The following is a 6,807-nucleotide window of genomic DNA, read 5'->3' on the forward strand; positions in this document are numbered from 1 at the left end:
ACGATTTTTTTCAATAAATGTATGTACTTAATAATCGCTGCCAGCTTATTTACAATAACACAGCAGAAAACATGTTGGGAGCAACGTGGGGCGTAGTAGTCTTGTACAAGGACAATTTGACACATGGAAGAGATGGAGACATCAGGACTTTGACTTTCCAGTTGGAGGATGATCACTTTACCTAAAGCCAGATAATAGATTGTCAGATAGTAATACCTGTGAAAATATAAATACGGACAGTGTTATGACATAAAAAGAAGAATTGCTTGACCCAAACATTTTGTTGTAAATTATCCAGTACTCTGACAAAGGTCTGCTTTTCCACGAAAGATTGCAATTTCAGTATAGACCTTTAGACATCTACTAATCCATCCATCGATTTTCTATATCCGCTTAATCCAATGCAGGGTTGCGGGTAGGGCTGGAGCCTATCCCTGCTGCCATTAGGAGAGAGGCGGGGTACACCCTGAACGTGTCGCCAGTTTTAAACCAACGGGACTTAAAAGTCCAACACCGATCACTAACATCACTTGTAGTAGCTACTTAACACAAAAAGGGTTAAAGAAAAATTAATGTTAACAATGAAATCTTTATGATTTAATTAATAAAACAGCTGCAACAGAACTGCATTAAAGCGAGACAGAATGACAGGAACTGAGGTATAATGAAAGTACCCTAACCGCAGCAAACATAACTGTAGGTTTGCAGTCATATATACAGACTAGAAGGAAGACAGCTAGACTGGGTACAGTGGGAGATAGTAATGAATTCATGACATGGTGATGACACACCAGCTGCTGTAACTGGCCTGTAGCTTTCAGTGCAGACCATATAAGGACAATATCCCTCTGAGTCATTTTCTATCTGACTGGCTGACAGACTGACTGACAAGTCAACTGTTCAGAGATGAGGTGTTCACTGACTCCAAATCATCTGGAGCTCAGTAAAGTTGCATTCATTATCACTGATCCACACTTCTTCCTTGTTCTTAATGCCTTTCATGTATTTCCTGTCTCCTCCCACACTTTAATCCCTGACAACTTTTCGTTCTTTCCTACTTCCTTCAATCCTTTGCTGTCTTTACTTTGTGTCTGTGTCATTACTGAGTTTTCCTGTGTGACCGTGCTTTCACCTCCTCTTAAACAAGTGAACACAGAGTGTCACACACACACGCACACACACACATCTGGCTCTAGCTGGATTTCACCACTTTGCTTGGAGTGTAAAAGGAAGGTGTGTGTGTGTGTGTGTGTGTATGTGTAGGTGGGAGTGACTGAAAAAAGGCAGGGTGAGTGAGGATAAGGATGGGCTGGGCTTCCAGCTCCAGAGTAAGAGAGAGGAAAACCCTCCCACAGGAAACCAGTGCTCCACTCCACATGGCCTTTTAAGGTAAAAAACTCCCCAAAACTCTTCTCGCCAGGGAACAGGGCTTAGATATAGCCACATTTAAAGCTACAGTGAAAGCCTGTGAGTTTAGAAAGACTTCATGAGACATTAACAGAACAAAATTCCCTTACTTTTAATCAGACACCAAACTTAGTCTGAGGAACTTCTCTGAACAGTCCCTTTTTTTTCTTCATGCAGTGTGGTTAGTTAACTCTCATTTTCATAACATTTCACTATCAGTGCATTTATAACTGGAAGCACACATTAGTTCTGGTCCTGACCGCACCTTTATGGCAGTTGATGGGTTGATGGTATTTATGCTACACACAGCAATGAGAAACATTAATGTCGTCTGTCTGAGTCCCATTAAGGAGCATGGGAATTGGCCCCATTTGTTCCACATAAGGAGGTTATCTGCAATTTAACGAATTGTAAACAAGAGGCGCATTTACCAACCAAGCCATTTTGGGAAATTGTTGTGTATAGTCATGACAATTACAACAGTTCCTAACTGTAGGTTGTTAACTGTTTTGATGAATAAGATTAAAAAAAATGTTGATTGGAATTCAGGGTCTGACATTCCTGCGGCTACCTTGGGGACAAAGGCAGGGAAAATACAGTGTCTGTGCTAAGTGGGTTATTTTTTTATGATAGAGAACCTATCCTTCCTGCTGAAAAATGTCAACGTATCCTGTAAACATAGATTTATACAACACACTACTCAGTCTTTAGGCAAAAGTACAACAGTGACCAAATCAAAACTGAATCACCCAAAAGGACTTTTCAAGTAGTTGAGTGGGAGGTCACACTTGTGTGCCCAGCACATTTGGGGGCAGGACTCAGCTTGGTAGTTGGTGAAAGAGATTTTTATGAGGTATTTTATGAGAGTGTATGTTGTAATGAAAGCCATAATACTTTCCTAACTATAACCGAGTAGTTTCCAATGTTCAACACTGACAAAATTATTTTCCCTGTTCCAAAACCTCTTAATCTCAAACTTTAAGAAAGTCAAAATAATGGGTGACTGAAAACAAAAGGGACATTTTACAGTAAAGAACAGAGTCAAACGGAGGACAAACTCAGACATCCCTCTACTCGACAGTCATGTGGAGTAATCCACCAGCAAAAACAGACATTTTTCCCTTGTACAGTATAAGTGATAATCATTCCTTTCAAGCGTTATCATCTATCCTGTCATGGAGAAAAATTAAATGCTGCGCCTTTTTTTCTCTTTGGAAACCACATATCAAATGATCTCAGCCTTTCTGAACCACCTCTGCCCTGTCAAATAACAGATGATATGTGAGGAATGTGGAAAGTGACAGGACGTATTTTACATTAAAGAAAACCTACAAACTTTTCTTAATTCTTGTCAAAATTCTAGGAAGGACTAAACAGTCCATGAGAACAAATGTGAAATAAAACAAAAGCACTTGAGATGTTCATGGCAAAACAAAGAGAAAAACAATGGTTTAACAATGATTTCGATGTCCTGTGACTTTGGTGTCACACCTTTTCCGTAATGTGGAACATTTTCTGGTTGATAAGGCATGTGCTTGTGCATGTCGTAAGATTTGCTTAGAGAAATTCAAATAATACCTACTCGTGGCTGAGAAATGTCGATGGGACACATCTCTTTGACCACCCTACTTATATTGTGTGGGACCCACTCGTACATACTCTCAAATTGTAATGAGTCTGGAAACGCTTTAAGAGACTGCTTGCTGACAAGTTGTCCTAATGGGATGACTTTTCATCACAATTTCATTTAGCTGTCTGACAAAAGGAATGGACAAAAAATATAAAGGATACATACAATGATATATACTTAAACTTAATTCTTTTTACAAGCATATGCATAAACACAGAACTTTGAAGCCTTTACAAAGTGCCTCGGCCTATTTGAGTCCAGTTGAGCGTATACATGAAGGGGTGATTGGAACCCTAACTGCATTAAGTGAGTGCGTTATTCCAGCTTTGAGAAGCTTGATTTTATGTGATTTACACACATTTTCGAGGTCTGGTTTTGGTTTAATTAGTTAACATTTTATTTATTTTTTTGTCACGTATACATGCTTTGTGAGGATGACTATCTTACCTGTAATGATTCCCACAGCCCCTTCCCTACATCTCCCTGTACAACTGAGCAGAAACCACACATCATCCGCACCAGACCTCCTTGGATTCGGCTTGTTCTTCCTGATGATGCTGGATCAAACTGGGATCTTATGAGTTTGGAGGCCAGGTCAGCGCCTTGTACCATATATGTGGGTCTGTGTGATCCCCTGACAGGCTTTTTATTGTGTGACTCATGCTCTCTGCACTGCCCCAATGAGGCAATGAGGACGTGTTGACTTCATTGGTTCTTTTCATTGCTTTTACAATCAAAACACACTTGGTATGTGTGTGTCCTTACCTTGGCGTTACCTCGTCTTGCCCTCTGCTATCTGGTCCTGTATTTGCATCTTTGACATTGTTTACAGTGGTTGTGCAAATAAAGATTTCAGAGTTTTATCACCTCATCAAACTCACCCATGAGAAGAAGAATCAGATGACAGAGGATTCAAAATGCATATTGCAATATGACATGTTTTGTCATTGGGCAAGTAGACACATGTTTAAGCAATAAGACATCAGTCATGATCATTTCCTGCATGAACATATCATGAATTCCTCTAACCCTCACTTAAACTCTCAAATGCAACTGCAGCCAGCTCCTGAATTCAATTCTGACATACAATGTATTTTCTGGTCTTTTGGTCTCAACCAACTCTTCCTGAAAGAAATATGGAGCTCTTTAGCATGAATGCTCCACTGTGTTCCCCAGCTGCTAAATTGGTCTGCCTAGATTGGTGCTGGGTAGCTGAAAATAGCAGCCTGCTGCTGCTGGAAAGGAGGTTGATGAGAGTGGTGAGAGTTGAGCAAAACAGTAAAGATGCGGGCTGTAAAACCGAAACAATTAGCTATAATGGGTCATAAAGCTCCATAGAGTTGAGGGGAGCCACAGAGTTGGTATATATTAAATCTTTGGATTTGTAATCAGACATTACACATGGGACTCATTCTGCATAAACTAAAAACAACAATTAAAGCATCTTTAGAATTATACAATGTACTTCTAAAGATCATACACATGTAAGATGTTCCTACAAAGTTCCTTAACTTATTTCTTATGTCAGTGCTTTCACCATTTAAACAACAATTACAGCAGTTATCTCAGTGCAGCACTTGAGAGTTTGGCTGGCAAGAATGCATGACATGAGCTCATAGCCATTCTGCTGATAGACTGCTGATAGCTACCAGTATAGCCCTATTAAGTGAAGCATAAAGTGCTGCCTCTGGCAGCAAAGTCACAAAGGGTTGAAGGTCACTATTTGAGAGATCAACACCCTTCCTGGATTAGAACTGAAAGCTAAGAGGCAACAAGGAGGTAGTGAGAACACATACTCACTGTGGCAAAATCATTACTGCTGAATGCTGCGGCCAAATCGCTCTTTAAATAAAGCTAATCTAACAGCTGCTACACATTTACTTTTTGAGTCAAGCTCTTGATCTACACAACAGTCTTTACTGTACAACCCACTTGGATGAACTTCACTCTCAGCAACAGATGAGCTACTCTCAGTAACTTGTCCAAAATGCCTCCATTTTCCCAGATTTCCTTCTCCCAACCCCCTCCTGTGCAACCTCCTCTGGCCACTCACATAAGTTTCATACTGACGGTACTCCCTGAAACTTGCAGGCCAGTCTGCCTCTAAGCACTGCCTGGGCTTGGTATGTGGCTGCAGGCAGCGGGCTCTTCCTCCCCTGCAGCAACATGGGCTTCACTCCAACCAGGCTGGCCTGAAATGCTCTCCCTGCTGCTTTCCCAGTGTGGGTCTGAACTTCCCACCCAAATCAAGACAAGAGTAACAGCTTGCTCTGCTCTTTGTGTGCACCAGTGATTTTCTGTAAGCTCAAATCATCCCAGTAATGTTCTCTCCACTAATTACAGTATCTCTATACCATGTGTTGTTGAATTACCCATTTAGCATCTCTGTTTTACATAGTCACAGTCAAAACTGTTACCCCTATTTGTTGCTCCCTTTTATACCCTGTTAACCACGGTGTGAGATGATCTGATCTCAGTTCAATTCCATTACACTGAGCACCAATGAAAGGAGCCATTTGTCATATGAACAAATGAGGATGTCTGCATTTCTGCATTATTTTCTTTGTTTTAAAATCAGTGGAGTTTGTGAGCTCCTAGGCATAATGTCCTTCATTGCTACAACAGAGAATGACAAGCACTAGAAGTTTCTTCTCTAGCTGAGTCACACCCATTCCCCCTCTGTCCCTGGTAGGAAATATTGCTGGTTTCTATTTATGAGGGTGTCCCCTCCTTTCCTCTGTTTGCTTAGAAAGTGTGACCATTCTCCTAAATATGTGTGAGTAACTCCCTCTTTTGGGCTTGAAGAGAATCACAACTACTCATTTTAAAAAAGGTCCTGATTCCTACTGCCTCTTTATGACAGAATATTTGCTGTAATACAGCACAGATACATTTTCAAACGGTTTGACTGGAAAATGTAATGACAGTTCCTCCAGAGTCATGTATCCATTTGGGTGATTCTTTGTCATTTTTGTAGTCCAACATCGAAAACGCCACATTTAGATCAGTTAAACATATTCAGATAAAACAATGACTAAAAACACGCAATAAGGTTTGCTGTCAGACTCAGTGTGAAACCGTAAGATCCATGTACATCTATCCTTTGTCCTTTTGAAACACATGAAAAACATGAAACACTCTTTAGATATCTTTGTTTTCCAAAATATTTCACATTGGAAAAAGTATGATCGACTCAAAAAAGAGGCACGGACATCATCATAAATCCTTGTGTCTGGTATAAAAAAAAATCTGTAAAAAGGTCTATTTTATTACATGGAGTTGCATATAAAAATGTGTCAGACTTGCTGTTTACGTGGACAGTTATGAGTTCAAATTTTTCCCAGTTACCACGTAACAAAGTGAAAAACATGCTCAAGCGAAAGCTTTTGCACCCTGCAGAGTTGGTATGAAGTAACACCACTTTAACTTTAAGTGTCAAATCTTGTCTTTGTTTTCTTAGCCCATTTAAGAGATTTGCAGATGTTGTTTGGGGAGGTGTTCTGATTTATGCACAATGTCCCGCATGCACTGCTCCTCTGAGGTCCATTCACTGAATTTCAGCTTCGTGTAGGTCTGACAGCTGCCACAGCAGAACAGAAGTGCCTCTTCAGATTGTTCCTTGTGGATTTTAAGGTGTGTTTAGTATCATTATCCTATTGAAGAATTAATTCTCTTTACATGTCCGGCTTCTTTACCGACAGTTTAACTTTGCTTCTAAAATTTTCTGGTATCTAAGCGCTCCAACACTCCAGTCTGCTGATCCTCCTGAG

Source organism: Leuresthes tenuis, unplaced genomic scaffold (genome assembly GCF_036924035.1).
Source record: "Leuresthes tenuis unplaced genomic scaffold, fLeuTen1.0.hap1 SCAF_7, whole genome shotgun sequence".
In the NCBI taxonomy this organism is placed as follows: domain Eukaryota; kingdom Metazoa; phylum Chordata; class Actinopteri; order Atheriniformes; family Atherinopsidae; genus Leuresthes; species Leuresthes tenuis.